The 15,160-nt window shown below is 46.0% G+C and overlaps 6 non-coding genes across 6 annotated transcripts; all 6 read left to right on the top strand.

Moving 5' to 3' along the window:
- Nucleotides 1-2,942: 2,942 nt before the first annotated feature.
- TRNAG-CCC (transfer RNA glycine (anticodon CCC)) lies at nucleotides 2,943-3,013 on the top strand. Its single transcript has one exon. It is a non-coding gene; the product is annotated as a tRNA-Gly (tRNA).
- Nucleotides 3,014-3,832: 819 nt separating this feature from the next.
- Nucleotides 3,833-3,903, top strand: TRNAG-CCC (transfer RNA glycine (anticodon CCC)). The gene has a single exon. It is a non-coding gene; the product is annotated as a tRNA-Gly (tRNA).
- A 7,174-nt stretch (nucleotides 3,904-11,077) lies between these two features.
- On the top strand, nucleotides 11,078-11,148 carry TRNAG-CCC (transfer RNA glycine (anticodon CCC)). Its single transcript has one exon. It is a non-coding gene; the product is annotated as a tRNA-Gly (tRNA).
- An 820-nt stretch (nucleotides 11,149-11,968) lies between these two features.
- Nucleotides 11,969-12,039, top strand: TRNAG-CCC (transfer RNA glycine (anticodon CCC)). The gene has a single exon. It is a non-coding gene; the product is annotated as a tRNA-Gly (tRNA).
- An 819-nt stretch (nucleotides 12,040-12,858) lies between these two features.
- On the top strand, nucleotides 12,859-12,929 carry TRNAG-CCC (transfer RNA glycine (anticodon CCC)). The gene has a single exon. It is a non-coding gene; the product is annotated as a tRNA-Gly (tRNA).
- Nucleotides 12,930-13,749: 820 nt separating this feature from the next.
- TRNAG-CCC (transfer RNA glycine (anticodon CCC)) lies at nucleotides 13,750-13,820 on the top strand. The gene has a single exon. It is a non-coding gene; the product is annotated as a tRNA-Gly (tRNA).
- Nucleotides 13,821-15,160: the final 1,340 nt, after the last annotated feature.

Raw genomic sequence — 15,160 nt, 5'->3', positions numbered from 1 at the left:
TCCTCTACTGCGAAGCGTAGATACCTTTGAAATGACGTCTGTATAGGGACGTGCAAATATGCATCTTCCAGATCTATGGAAAGTAAATAGTCGTCTCTGGCCACTATTGAGATGATCGTATTTAGTGACTCCATCTTGAATCTCTCCAGCATGATGAATGAGTTCAGGTACTTCAGATCTAGAACCCGTCTCCATTCGCCTGACTTTTTCTGAACGAAGAAGAGGTTCGAGTAGAACCCTCTCTTTCTCTCGCATAGCGGGACTGGTTTTATCGCCTCTTTTTCTATAAGGCCCTGCAGGTATTCCTGTAGTATTTGGGCTTTTTGTGTTGCAGTTGGCATACTTGTACGTCTGAAATGATTGGCAGGAGGCTGTCTCTTGAAGGTCCAGAAGTGACCGGTCGATACTGTCCTTACTACCCATGGTGAGGACACTCTCTCCTTCCAGATGTGAGAATATAACTGGAGTCTTGCCCCGACCGGACATTCCTGGAAATTGCCACCGTCAAAAAGACTTTTTATTCGCAGAAGCGGGCGTAGTCTTCTGCTTCTGAGTTTTCACAAAAGTTGATTGGCTCGACTGCCAATTCCTTTTAAAATTTCTGCCGGGTCTATAGGACCTCGCATTCCGGTATCTCGAGGACTGAGCCTGATTCTGTTGAAACAAAGCCTTGTCTTCCTTGGCGTCTATCCTGGGGCAGCAAGCCCGATTTCCCACCGGTGACACGGCTAATGGCAGAGTCCATTTTTTCACCAAATAGCGTCTTGCCGTCGTAAGGAATCTTACACCAGAGGAGCTTTGAAGCTGGATCTGCAGACCAAGCTCTGAGCCAGAGTGCTCTCTTTGCTGTCACCGAGAAAAACATATTCCTGGATGAGGAGCGTAGAACATCTATGGCTGCTTCTCCCACATAGTCGCCCGACAACTTTAGATCCTCTAGAAATGAGAATAGAGTCTCTTTGTCTGCTTCTGCCAGAATTGCCTGTTCCAGACCCTCAGCCCAGTTGCGGATGGCTTTCCCCACCGACGTTAAGGCTATTGCTGGCTTGCAAATTCCTCCCGACATGGTGTAGATTTTTTTCAGGTCTAAGTCCAGTTTCCGCTCCAAAGAATCTTTGAAGGATATAGCGTCATCTATGGGCAGCGTAATATGCTTCGCTAGGCGCATCACTGACGCATCCACTGGTGGAGCTGTGTCTAACGGCGTAATAGTAGTATCTGGTAATGGATATAATTTGGATATCCTATTGGATAAAGGGAGTCTTTTATCTAACTTCTGCCATTCTTCATAAATTACTTCCTGAATTTCCTCCATTACTGGAAATGTTGTCCTATCCTTCGTTAAGTGTTTGTAATAACGTTTCTTGGGTTTTGCTCCCTGTTTTTCATCTTCCTCCGGCTCCTCCCATTGGATAGCTGCCTTTACTGCTTTAACGAAAGGTTCAACATTGGCGAAGTTAAATCCTACTTCATATTCCTCTTCAATATCCGCGGAAGTAGATGGCCTGTCTTGGCCGTCGGCCAAACTGTGTGATGGCTGGGTGGCCATGCTGGCTACAAAATTCTCCAATGAATCCTGCACCGCTTTTTGGACAATGTCCGAGACGTCCACGGGGGCTACAGCGTCATCTTTTGCTATCTCGTGGAAGCAGGAGGCACAAACTAATTTGTTTGGCATTACAGGCTGTGCGCAGGCCCAGCACGCTTTTTTCCCCCGGTTGCGTTGTGGAGATTTGGATCTTGATCTATGTGACTTGCTATGCTTTGACCTCTTCTTGTGCGATCTATGCTTTGAAGGCGATCTTTCTTTGGAACGTCTTCTGGACGAATGAGACGATCTTCTCTTGTCTCGACCTCGGGAGCTAAAGTGACATTAAAAAGCGTTGTAAGTCACTGTACTATTTGATGATTGAAGTACACTTACCGATCTTCCCCCTCTTACCTAGAGCCATATTGCTGATCTTTTGAGGGCTTTCTTGCATCCATAAGAGGCCACCAAGAATAGACAGCGGCACGCTGGAAAGATAGGGAGAGAGAGAGAGAGTAGTGTCAGTCGCTCTAACCGCCCCCTCACCCCCCCCCCCCGCTTCCGGAAATGACCTCCATATGTATGTTCCCCACATTTGGAACTGACCTGTGGACGGGAACGTTGGGCTAGGAACAAAAATCCGAGCAGGAGCACGAATGTAACGCCAGCCATGGCGTACTGCTCCTCTCGGTATAAATAGTTCCGCCCGCGTCATCGCCATGCGCCCGCCTGACCACCAATCAGATGTGTCCAATGCGGACGAAGCGTCGCGTGTACTTACGCGTGTGTGCTCCACCTCAGACAGAATGGGCGGAACACCATAAGCTGGACCCAGAGCGGTGGAACACACGCCGACTATGCGTCAGGAACCGAGCGGGGAGGAAAGGGAGGAAAGGATGCAGCCCCAGCCAAGCTTTTAGCCCGGAGCAGGTAATATCACAGACATACAGTCTGCCCCCCCCCCCCTGACCTTTTGAGCACCTTTAGTGTCCGTATAGGCAGGGAGAGCGAGAGAGACCACGGAAGATCCCCTAAGACCAGCAGAATAGGGGTGGAGGTACTATAGCCACAACTCCATTGGAGATTGTTTAGGCTGTACATAGGTACACCACAAAACCTTAGCGTGGGCGGTAAGAGGGTTAAAAATAAAGAAAGTTACTGCAGGGCAAAAACCTGCCAGTCCTATGAGGTGAGTTGGACCAGGAAAAAAAGACACCTGGAAGGGGGATGGTCAGACATTTATACACATGAGGTCCTATGGGGTAATGAGGGTGGGGCCAATTACCCGTAGTGCTGCCATGGAGACTTGGGGAAAGACAGATTGGTAGAAAAACAGTGCATTTTTGCTTGATGATGATGAAAAATGTCAGAAAGCAGTGGCTGAGGCTTGAGCCATAAGATAAAATGCTCACAAGCGCTAGTAGTGTAGGGGTATCATGCAAGATTCCCATTCTTGCAACCCGGGTTCAAGTCCCGGCTAGCGCAGAATAGCACTTTTATACGTCTTCAGTCAGAAGAAGCAAGGAAATGCATTTCCACTTGATAACATTTCCAAAGTCTTATCTCTTGCAGGTGTAGCTATCATGTGCCACACTTTCCCGAACCTAAAGCAAAAGCTTATGCAGGTTAAACTATTTTTTCCTTCTAAACAATGCACGGTGCCTGCCTGTCCTGCTAATCCTCTGCCTTCCAATACTTTTAGCCATAGACCCTGATCAAACATGCAGATCAGATTTTCTGACTACAGTTGGACTAGATTAGCCACATGTTTCAGGTGCGGGACTCAGAAACTACTGGTGCTAAAAAGGTCAGCTGGATGTAAGATAACCTACATTATTTTTTGTAAAAAATCAATATGTTAGCCTCCGTATCCCTCTCAATTTAGGTTTCCATTAAACCAAACAGAGCCAGGAGCTTCTATGTGACATCTACACTGAATGTACACAGCAAACTACTGTTTTTCTTTCTGCACAATTTTCTAAATGAGCTGGATAGGCTACATTTATGTAAGGCTCTTACAAATAGCTTGATCTGTAGAGATAGCTACCTAGAGCGATTCAACGTGGTGAAAATGTTAGCAGCTAAAGTGTAGCAATTGTGAAAATTAAATTAAAATAAGCTTGCATTGCCTTTCCTTTAAGTGATATACTCCAAAAGATGTCTTCAGAAAGTTTTTTGAGAATTTCACCTTGGCCTGCATGCTTAGAAAGATTGGTAGAAAAACAGTGCATTTTTGCTTGATGGTGATGAAAGATGTCGGAAAGCAATGGCTGAGGCTTGAGCCATAAGATAAAATGCTCCCAAGTGCTAGTAGTGTAGGGGTATCATGCAAGATTCCCATTCTTGTGACCTGGGTTCGAGTCCCGGCTAGCGCAGGATAGCACTTTTATACATCTTCAGTCAAAAGAAGCAAGGAAATGCATTTCCACTTGATAACATTTCCAAAGTCTTATCTCTTGCAGGTGTAGCTATCATGTGCCACACTTTCCTGAACCTAAAGCAAAAGCTTATGCAGGTTGAACGATTTTTTCCTTCTAAACAATGCACGGTACTTATCCGTTAGCAGGGCGCATCCTCTAGGTGGCGACAAAACTCCACCAGAGTTACATCTTTCCCTACTATCCATGTCGGCCTGGAGGGGGAATAGTAATTAGCGCCACCTGCCGGATGCGCCCGGCTAACGGATAAGTACCCAATGCACGGTGCCTGCCTGTCCTGCTAATCCTCTGCCTTCCAATACTTTTAGCCATAGACCCTGATCAAACATGCAGATCAGATTTTCTGACTACAGTTGGACTAGATTAGCCACATGTTTCAGGTGCGGGACTCAGAAACTACTGGTGCTAAAAAGATCAGCTGGATGTAAGATAACCTACATTATTTTTTGTAAAAAATCAATATGTTAGTATAAGGAAACGCGGAAAGGCCGCTGTCTCTCGAGGTGAGGCGGCCGTTTCCGCGACCAGCATGGCGTCACAACGCGGAAAAAACGCTGCATGCCGCATAGGCAGTGCGGCGGAATCCGCATTGGTAACGGCGGAATCCGCGTTGGTAACTGCGGAATCCGCATCAGAGGCGGCCCCAGCACTAGATACATTGCATGACAGTACTGGTGTGGCTGGGACTGATAGTCCACCAAGATTCAGACTTACACGCGCGCGATCACATATGTAGGAGCACCCAGATCCGTAGTCAGATCCGCAAGTGTGCCAGGACCAGCTGGAGCTGTAATCCTACGCTTAGCTAGATTCTGTTGATAGCTAAAGTACTAGTTTGATTGTGATTATCTGTTATGACTTTTGCCTGCCTTGACTATCCTCCTGAACTCTGATCTTGCACCTCGATATTTCTGATACTCTGTTGCCGAACCCCGGCTCGTTCCTTGACTCTGCTTCTGCCTCCTGATTTTGTACCCCGATATTTCTGATACCCCGTTGCTAAACCCTGCTTGTACTTTGACTCCGCCTTTGCCTTCTGATCTTGTACTTTATCTGTCCGTGTGTGTACGACCTGGCTTGTCTGACCTCGAGAACCGACCTTACTGTTAGAGGCGGTTCCTCGCTCTGTTAGTGATCCTTCCTCCTGAAGGTTACTTTCAGTCTGTCCTTCCTACTGTCAGTCTGACTCCTCCCGTCTTGGAGAGCTCAGGTCTGCGGAAGGAATCTGTGCAGTACTCCTTGCTGCACTGAGGCCTAGTCCTCAAAGTGTTACTGTTACACCAAACACTACACTCTACTCAGGTGAACAGAGGTTAGCTAGTATATCGGATTATCAGTGATACTGCAGATCACGTATAATCTGGTATACATCTGTATTCCCAGTGATTCTGCAGATCACTGGTAATCAGATCCTCTCTGTGCTTCACCGATCGTTACAGAACGCCAGACCAAAATACAAAATGGACGCAAACACTGATCGTCTGGGTGTGCTTGCCACTTTGGTGGATAGCCTCCATCAAGCACTGGGCCAGCACAAAGCCTTGATTGACGCCCTTTCAGGCTCCGTGCGAACCCTCCAGACGTCAGTTGATTCAGTGCGATCCCCTCCTAGTGATGACATACGTATGCCTGTACCTGATAAATTTTCCGGCCACAAGTCTGACTTCCGGAATTTCAGGAGTAGAGTGTTGTCATACTTTGAGTTGAGACCCCGATCCTCGGGGACTGAGACCCAACGGGTCATTTTTATTAAAACACTGTTAATTGGGGATTCCCAATCCTGGGCATACAACCTGTCTCCCACAGATACAGCTCTGACCTCAGTAGAGGAATTTTTTAAGGCTATGGCCGTGATATACGACGACCCTGACCTTGCGGCAACTTCTGAGCGGAAGCTCAAACTTTTGCGGCAAGGCAGAGGGTCAGTCGAGGATTACGCGGCAGAATTTCGTAGGTGGTCTGTTACCACCAGATTTGACAATTTTGCTTTGATGGATTATTTTCTGTCTGGGTTGTCGGAGGAGGTCTCTGACTTGATGTTAACCTTACCCGAGCCCAAGACAGTCGATGAGGCCATATCATCGGCCATCCGAGTCGATCGTCGACTACGTCATCAGAGGCAGACTAGGGGCAGTCACCGGGTCAGGGTGACTTCGTATGTGGCACCTTCTGCTACACCCTCAGTAACGGCATCTCCGCCTGTGTCACCCTCTCCGGCCTTACCTCCACCCGAACCAATGCAAATTGGTCGATCTAAACTGACCCAGGTGGAACGTAGGTGGAGAATAACAGAACAACTGTGCCTGTATTGTGCAGAAGCAGGGCATATGGTGCGAAACTGCCCTAACAAGTCGGGAAACGGGTCTGCCTAGGAGTAGTGGGGGGTGACACCCTAGGCACATCATTCTCACCCCAAAAAGAGAAGAAGTTACTTCTCCCCTGTACTATTACATGGGATAATAAGTCTGTAGCCACTGAGGCTTTTATTGATTCCGGCTCAGCGGCCAATTTTATGAACCTTGAATTTGCTCAGGAGTTGGGTATTCCTCTCACTCCAGTAAGTCCCCCCATTCAGGTCACGGCAGTAGACGATTCCCCTCTGCAACGGGATCGTCCCCTGTCACAGACTCCGCAGGTGAAGGTCACGATAGGGGTACTGCATGGGGAACAACTACAGTTTTTTGTTTTACATATGTCAACCTCCACTATTATCCTAGGCATGCCTTGGTTACAAGCCCACTCTCCACAAATCGACTGGGCTACGGGCCAGGTAACCAGATGGTCCGATCATTGTCATCAGCAGTGTCTGGGGAAGGTGACATTGGGTCAGACCAAGGTTTACGTGGAGGGTGTTCCCGAGGTATATTCCGATTTTTCTGATGTTTTTTGTCCCAAGTCTGCTGATCAATTACCTCCTCATCGCCCGTTCGATTGCCCCATTGATCTCCGTACTGGTTGTATGCCCCCTAGGGGTCACCTGTATAACTTGTCCGGTCCCGAGAAGTTGGCTATGCAGGAATACATTCGTGACAACTTGGCCAAGGGGTTTATTCGGCCCTCTCGGTCACCTGCTGGGGCCGGTTTCTTTTTCGTTAAGAAGAAAGACGGGGGTCTTCGACCTTGTATCGATTACCGAGGTCTCAATAAAATCACGGTGAAGAATCGCTATCCGTTACCATTGATAGACGACTTATTCACGCAGGTCACTACTGCTAAGATCTTTTCTAAGTTAGATCTGAGGGGGGCATACAACCTAATCCGCATTAGAAGGGGCGATGAATGGAAGACGGCCTTTAACACACCCGACGGGCATTACGAGTACTTAGTGATGCCCTTCGGGTTGTGCAATGCGCCAGCCGTCTTCCAGGAACTAATCAATGAGGTATTCCGGGAGGTATTGGGTAAATTCGTACTGGTATACCTCGATGATATACTCATTTACTCCACTAACCTCTCCGAACACAGGGTCCACGTGAAATTTGTCCTAAACAAATTAAGACAGAATAGGCTCTACGCTAAGGTGGAAAAGTGTATATTTGAAGTGACCACGGTCACGTTTCTGGGATACGTAATTTCCACCTCGGGCCTCTCAATGGATCCTGCCAAGGTCACAGCCGTGTTGGAGTGGCCACAGCCAGTGGGGTTGAAGGCCCTGCAGAGATTTTTAGGGTTCGCGAACTATTACAGGAGGTTCATTAATAGATACTCCACGTTAGTTGCCCCCCTTACCAGTCTCACGAAAAAAGGGGCGGATACCAACCACTGGTCTCCTGAAGCCGTGGCGGCATTTGCTCTATTGAAAAAATTATTTTGCTCAGCACCAATTTTGAGGCATGTTGACACGTCCTTTCCCTTCATTGTGGAGGTTGATGCCTCAGAAGTTGGGGTGGGGGCGGTGCTGTCTCAACGGTCTGGGATGCAGGGCAGATTACACCCATGTGCTTATTTTTCCCGCAGGTTTTCACCTGCAGAAAAAAATTATGATATAGGCAACCGGGAACTTCTGGCTATTAAGTTGGCATTTGAGGAGTGGCGCCACTGGTTAGAGGGGGCAGAGCACACGATCACTGTTTACACTGACCACAAGAACTTGGAATACATCGAGGGGGCTAAGAGGCTGAGTCCCCGTCAGGCCCGGTGGTCCTTATTTTTTACGAGGTTCAGGTTCATAATCACGTACACTCCAGGCAGCAAAAACGTCAAAGCAGATGCCCTCTCCAAGTGTTTTGAACCTGAGACAGCACAGCCCTCCACTCCTGAATCCATCATCCCGCAGAAACTGGTGTTAGCCGCCACGGAGACTTGGGAGGATTGGACAGAGATTTTGGGTCCCTTTCAGCGGGATGTTCCTGAGGGGAAACACGAAGGGGTCTTGTTTATCCCACTGCCATTCCGGTTACAAGTTCTGCAACTCTTTCACACCCACAAGAATGCTGGTCATCCTGGAGCGGCCAGAACGCAGGATCTGATTGCCAGGTGTGCTTGGTGGCCTTCCTTGGCAACAGATTCCAAGGAGTTTGTTAAGGAGTGTGCGGTATGTGCCAGGAGTAAACCCTCCCGGCTGGCACCTGTAGGAAGGTTGCAGCCTTTGCCCACCCCGAGTGAGCCATGGACCCACCTGTCCATGGATTTTGTGGGGGAATTGCCCAGGTCTGAAGGCATGTCTGTTATTTGGGTGGTAGTCGACCGGTTTAGCAAGATGGCCCATTTTGTGCCCCTGAAAGGACTCCCCTCGGCTCAAGAATTGGCCGAATTGTTTATCATTCACGTCTTCCGGCTGCATGGCATTCCGGAAGACATTGTGTCTGATAGGGGAGTCCAGTTTGTGTCTGGATTCTGGAGGGCATTTTGTCACCAAATGGGCATGAAATTGTCGTTCTCGTCAGGCTACCACCCACAGACGAATGGGCAGACAGAACGCATTAACCAATCTCTGGAGCAATTCCTGAGATGTTACGTTGCGGAGGCACAAAGTGACTGGGTGAAATTTTTGCCCTTCGCGGAATTCGCCCAAAATAATTTAAAGAATTCCTCATCTGGGTTTTCCCCATTCCAGATTGTAACAGGGAGGTCACCCAAATTCTCCCCTTTTCCAGTTGTCTCGTCCCCATTTCCTGCACTTGAGGATTGGCAGAGGTCACTCAGGGACAATTGGGGAATTGTTAAGGGGAATTTGCAGAAGGCGTTCCAGAGTCAGAAGGGTCAAGCAGATAAGAGACGGTCCGTGGAATGGAAGTTTCAGCCAGGGGATCTAGTCTGGGTGTCCACACGTCACTTGACCCTGAAGCAGCCATCTGCCAAACTGGGTCCCAGGTTTGTGGGCCAATTTTCCTGGACCAAAAAGATTAACAATGTTACGTATACCATTGACCTTCCCACCAGCATGCGGGGGGTGAAGTCCTTCCATGTGTCCCTTCTTAAACCTGCAGTCCAGGTGGGTCCTACTCCTCCTCCTCCCGTGTTGGTAGATACCCAACCCGAATATGAAGTGGAAAAAATATTAGATGCTCGCAAGGTACAAAACTCGGTACAGTACCTCGTATATTGGAAAGGGTAAGGCATCGAGGAGAGGCAATGGGTACCTGGGAATCGTATGCATGCGGATGAGTTGGTGAGGGAGTTTCATGCCTTACACCCCGAGAAACCTGGTGGGAGTTGTCCGGACTCCACTCCTCGGGGGGGGGGGGGGGGTACTATAAGGAAACGCGGAAAGGCCGCTGTCTCTCGAGGTGAGGCGGCCGTTTCCACGTCCAGCATGGCGTCACAACGCGGAAAAAACGCTGCATGCCGCATAGGCAGTGCGGCGGAATCCGCATTGGTAACGGCGGAAACCGCATTGGTAACGGCGGAGTCCGCATCAGAGGCGGCCCCCGCACTAGATACATTGCATGACAGTACTGGTGTGGCTGGGACTGATAGTCCACCAAGATTCAGACTTACACGCGCACGATCACATATGTGGGAGCACCCAGATCCGTAGTCAGATCCGCAAGTGTGACGGGACCAGCTGGAGCTGTAATCCTACGCTTAGCTAGATTCTGTTGATAGCTAAAGTACTAGTTTGATTGTGATTATCTGTTATGACTTTTGCCTGCCTTGACTATCCTCCTGAACTCTGATCTTGCACCTCGATATTTCTGATACTCTGTTGCCGAACCCCGGCTCGTTCCTTGACTCTGCTTCTGCCTCCTGATTTTGTACCCCGATATTTCTGATACCCCGTTGCTGAACCCTGCTTGTACTTTGACTCCGCCTTTGCCTTCTGATCTTGTACTTTATCTGTCCGTGTGCGTACGACCTGGCTTGTCTGACCTCGAGAACCGACCTTACTGTTAGAGGCGGTTCCTCGCTCTTTTAGTGATCCTTCCTCCTAAAGGTTACTTTCAGTCTGCCCTTCCTACTGTCAGTCTGACTCCTCCCGTCTTGGAGAGCTCAGGTCTGCGGAAGGAATCTGTGCAGTACTCCTTGCTGCACTGAGGCCTAGTCCTCAAAGTGTTACTGTTACACCAAACACTACACTCTACTCAGGTGAACAGAGGTTAGCTAGTATATCGGATTATCAGTGATACTGCAGATCACGTATAATCTGGTATACATCTGTATTCCCAGTGATTCTGCAGATCACTGGTAATCAGATCCTCTCTGTGCTTCACCGATCGTTACAGTTAGCCTCCGTATCCCTCTCAATTTAGGTTTCCATTAAACCAAACAGAGCCAGGAGCTTCTATGTGACATCTACACTGAATGTACACAGCAAACTACTGTTTTTCTTACTGCACAATTTTCTAAATGAGCTGGATAGGCTACATTTATGTAAGGCTCTTACAAATAGCTTGATCTGTAGAGATAGCTACCTAGAGCGATTCAACGTGGTGAAAATGTTAGCAGCTAAAGTGTAGCAATTGTGAAAATTAAATTAAAATAAGCTTGCATTGCCTTTCCTTTAAGTGATATACTCCAAAAGATGTCTTCAGAAAGTTTTTTGAGAATTTCAACTTGGCCAGCATGCTTAGACAGATTGGTAGAAAAACAGTGCATTTTTGCTTGATGATGATGAAAAATGTCAGAAAGCAGTGGCTGAGGCTTGAGCCATAAGATAAAATGCCCACAAGCGCTAGTAGTGTAGGGGTATCATGCAAGATTCCCATTCTTGTGACCCGGGTTCAAGTCCCGGCTAGTGCAGAATAGCACTTTTATACGTCTTCAGTCAAAAAAAGCAAGGAAATGCATTTCCACTTGATAACATTTCCAAAGTCTTATCTCTTGCAGGTGTAGCTATCATGTGTCACACTTTCCCGAACCTAAAGCAAAAGCTTATGCAGGTTGAACTATTTTTTCCTTCTAAACAATGCACGGTGCCTGCCTGTCCTGCTAATCCTCTGCCTTCCAATACTTTTAGCCATAGACCATGATCAAACATGCAGATCAGATTTTCTGACTACAGTTGGACTAGATTAGCCACATGTTTCAGGTGCGGGACTCAGAAACTACTGGTGCTAAAAAGATCAGCTGGATGTAAGATAACCTACATTATTTTTTGTAAAAAATCAATATGTTAGCTTCCGTATCCCTCTCAATTTAGGTTTCCATTAAACCAAACAGAGCCAGGAGCTTCTATGTGACATCTACACTGAATGTACACAGCAAACTACTGTTTTTCTTACTGCACAATTTTCTAAATGAGCTGGATAGGCTACATTTATGTAAGGCTCTTACAAATAGCTTGATCTGTAGAGATAGCTACCTAGAGCGATTCAACGTGGTGAAAATGTTAGCAGCTAAAGTGTAGCAATTGTGAAAATTAAATTAAAATAAGCTTGCATTGCCTTTCCTTTAAGTGATATACTCCAAAAGATGTCTTCAGAAAGTTTTTTTGAGAATTTCAACTTGGCCAGCATGCTTAGACAGATTGGTAGAAAAACAGTGCATTTTTGCTTGATGATGATGAAAAATGTCAGAAAGCAGTGGCTGAGGCTTGAGCCATAAGATAAAATGCCCACAAACGCTAGTAGTGTAGGGGTATCATGCAAGATTCCCATTCTTGCGACCCGGGTTCGAGTCCCGGCTAGCGCAGAATAGCACTTTTATACGTCTTCAGTCAAAAGAAGCAAGGAAATGCATTTCCACTTGATAACATTTCCAAAGTCTTATCTCTTGCAGGTGTAGCTATCATGTGCCACACTTTCCCGAACCTAGAGCAAAAGCTTATGCAGGTTGAACGATTTTTTCCTTCTAAACAATGCACGGTGCCTGCCTGTCCTGCTAATCCTCTGCCTTCCAATACTTTTAGCCATAGACCCTGATCAAACATGCAGATCAGATTTTCTGACTACAGTTGGACTAGATTAGCCACATGTTTCAGGTGCGGGACTCAGAAACTACTGGTGCTAAAAAGATCAGCTGGATGTAAGATAACCTACATTATTTTTTGTAAAAAATCAATATGTTAGCCTCCGTATCCCTCTCAATTTAGGTTTCCATTAAACCAAACAGAGCCAGGAGCTTCTATGTGACATCTACACTGAATGTACACAGCAAACTACTGTTTTTCTTACTGCACAATTTTCTAAATGAGCTGGATAGGCTACATTTATGTAAGGCTCTTACAAATAGCTTGATCTGTAGAGATAGCTACCTAGAGCGATTCAACGTGGTGAAAATGTTAGCAGCTAAAGTGTAGCAATTGTGAAAATTAAATTAAAATAAGCTTGCATTGCCTTTCCTTTAAGTGATATACTCCAAAAGATGTCTTCAGAAAGTTTTTTGAGAATTTCAACTTGGCCAGCATGCTTAGACAGATTGGTAGAAAAACAGTGCATTTTTGCTTGATGATGATGAAAAATGTCAGAAAGCAGTGGCTGAGGCTTGAGCCATAAGATAAAATGCCCACAAGCGCTAGTAGTGTAGGGGTATCATGCAAGATTCCCATTCTTGTGACCCGGGTTCAAGTCCCGGCTAGTGCAGAATAGCACTTTTATACGTCTTCAGTCAAAAAAAGCAAGGAAACGCATTTCCACTTGATAACATTTCCAAAGTCTTATCTCTTGCAGGTGTAGCTATCATGTGTCACACTTTCCCGAACCTAAAGCAAAAGCTTATGCAGGTTGAACTATTTTTTCCTTCTAAACAATGCACGGTGCCTGCCTGTCCTGCTAATCCTCTGCCTTCCAATACTTTTAGCCATAGACCCTGATCAAACATGCAGATCAGATTTTCTGACTACAGTTGGACTAGATTAGCCACATGTTTCAGGTGCGGGACTCAGAAACTACTGGTGCTAAAAAGATCAGCTGGATGTAAGATAACCTACATTATTTTTTGTAAAAAATCAATATGTTAGCTTCCGTATCCCTCTCAATTTAGGTTTCCATTAAACCAAACAGAGCCAGGAGCTTCTATGTGACATCTACACTGAATGTACACAGCAAACTACTGTTTTTCTTACTGCACAATTTTCTAAATGAGCTGGATAGGCTACATTTATGTAAGGCTCTTACAAATAGCTTGATCTGTAGAGATAGCTACCTAGAGCGATTCAACGTGGTGAAAATGTTAGCAGCTAAAGTGTAGCAATTGTGAAAATTAAATTAAAATAAGCTTGCATTGCCTTTCCTTTAAGTGATATACTCCAAAAGATGTCTTCAGAAAGTTTTTTTGAGAATTTCAACTTGGCCAGCATGCTTAGACAGATTGGTAGAAAAACAGTGCATTTTTGCTTGATGATGATGAAAAATGTCAGAAAGCAGTGGCTGAGGCTTGAGCCATAAGATAAAATGCCCACAAGCGCTAGTAGTGTAGGGGTATCATGCAAGATTCCCATTCTTGCGACCCGGGTTCGAGTCCCGGCTAGCGCAGAATAGCACTTTTATACGTCTTCAGTCAAAAGAAGCAAGGAAATGCATTTCCACTTGATAACATTTCCAAAGTCTTATCTCTTGCAGGTGTAGCTATCATGTGCCACACTTTCCCGAACCTAGAGCAAAAGCTTATGCAGGTTGAACGATTTTTTCCTTCTAAACAATGCACGGTGCCTGCCTGTCCTGCTAATCCTCTGCCTTCCAATACTTTTAGCCATAGACCCTGATCAAACAGGCAGATCAGATTTTCTGACTACAGTTGGACTAGATTAGCCACATGTTTTAGGTGCGGGACTCAGAAACTACTGGTGCTAAAAAGATCAGCTGGATGTAAGATAACCTACATTATTTTTTGTAAAAAATCAATATGTTAGCTTCCGTATCCCTCTCAATTTAGGTTTCCATTAAACCAAACAGAGCCAGGAGCTTCTATGTGACATCTACACTGAATGTACACAGCAAACTACTGTTTTTCTTACTGCACAATTTTCTAAATGAGCTGGATAGGCTACATTTATGTAAGGCTCTTACAAATAGCCTGATCTGTAGAGATAGCTACCTAGAGTGATTCAACGTGGTGAAAATGTTAGCAGCTAAAGTGTAGCAATTGTGAAAATTAAATTAAAATAAGCTTGCATTGCCTTTCCTTTAAGTGATATACTCCAAAAGATGTCTTCAGAAAGTTTTTTGAGAATTTCACCTTGGCCAGCATGCTTGGAAAGATTGGTAGAAAAACAGTGCATTTTTGCTTGATGATGATGAAAGATGTCGGAAAGCAGTGGCTGAGGCTTGAGCCATAAGATAAAATGCCCACAAGCGCTAGTAGTGTAGGGGTATCATGCAAGATTCCCATTCTTGCCACCCGGGTTCGAGTCCCGGCTAGCTCAGGATAGCGCTTTTATACGTCTTCAGTCAGAAGAAGCAAGGAAATGCATTTCCACTTGATAACATTTCCAAAGTCTTATCTCTTGCAGGTGTAGCTATCATGTGCCACACTTTCCCGAACCTAAAGCAAAAGCTTATGCAGGTTGAACTATTTTTTCCTTCTAAACAATGCACGGTGCCTGCCTGTCCTGCTAATCCTCTGCCTTCCAATACTTTTAGCCATAGACCCTGATCAAACATGCAGATCAGATTTTCTGACTACAGTTGGACTAGATTAGCCACATGTTTCAGGTGCGGGACTCAGAAACTACTGGTGCTAAAAAGATCAGCTGGATGTAAGATAACCTACATTATTTTTTGTAAAAAATCAATATGTTAGCCTCCGTATCCCTCTCAATTTAGGTTTCCATTAAACCAAACAGAGCCAGGAGCTTCTATGTGACATCTACACT

This window comes from Hyperolius riggenbachi, chromosome 10, assembly GCF_040937935.1.
Source record: "Hyperolius riggenbachi isolate aHypRig1 chromosome 10, aHypRig1.pri, whole genome shotgun sequence".
NCBI classification, from domain to species: Eukaryota; Metazoa; Chordata; class Amphibia; order Anura; family Hyperoliidae; genus Hyperolius; species Hyperolius riggenbachi.
The sequence above is the reverse complement of the archived record's forward strand: the minus strand, read 5'-3'. Positions and strand labels throughout refer to the sequence as shown.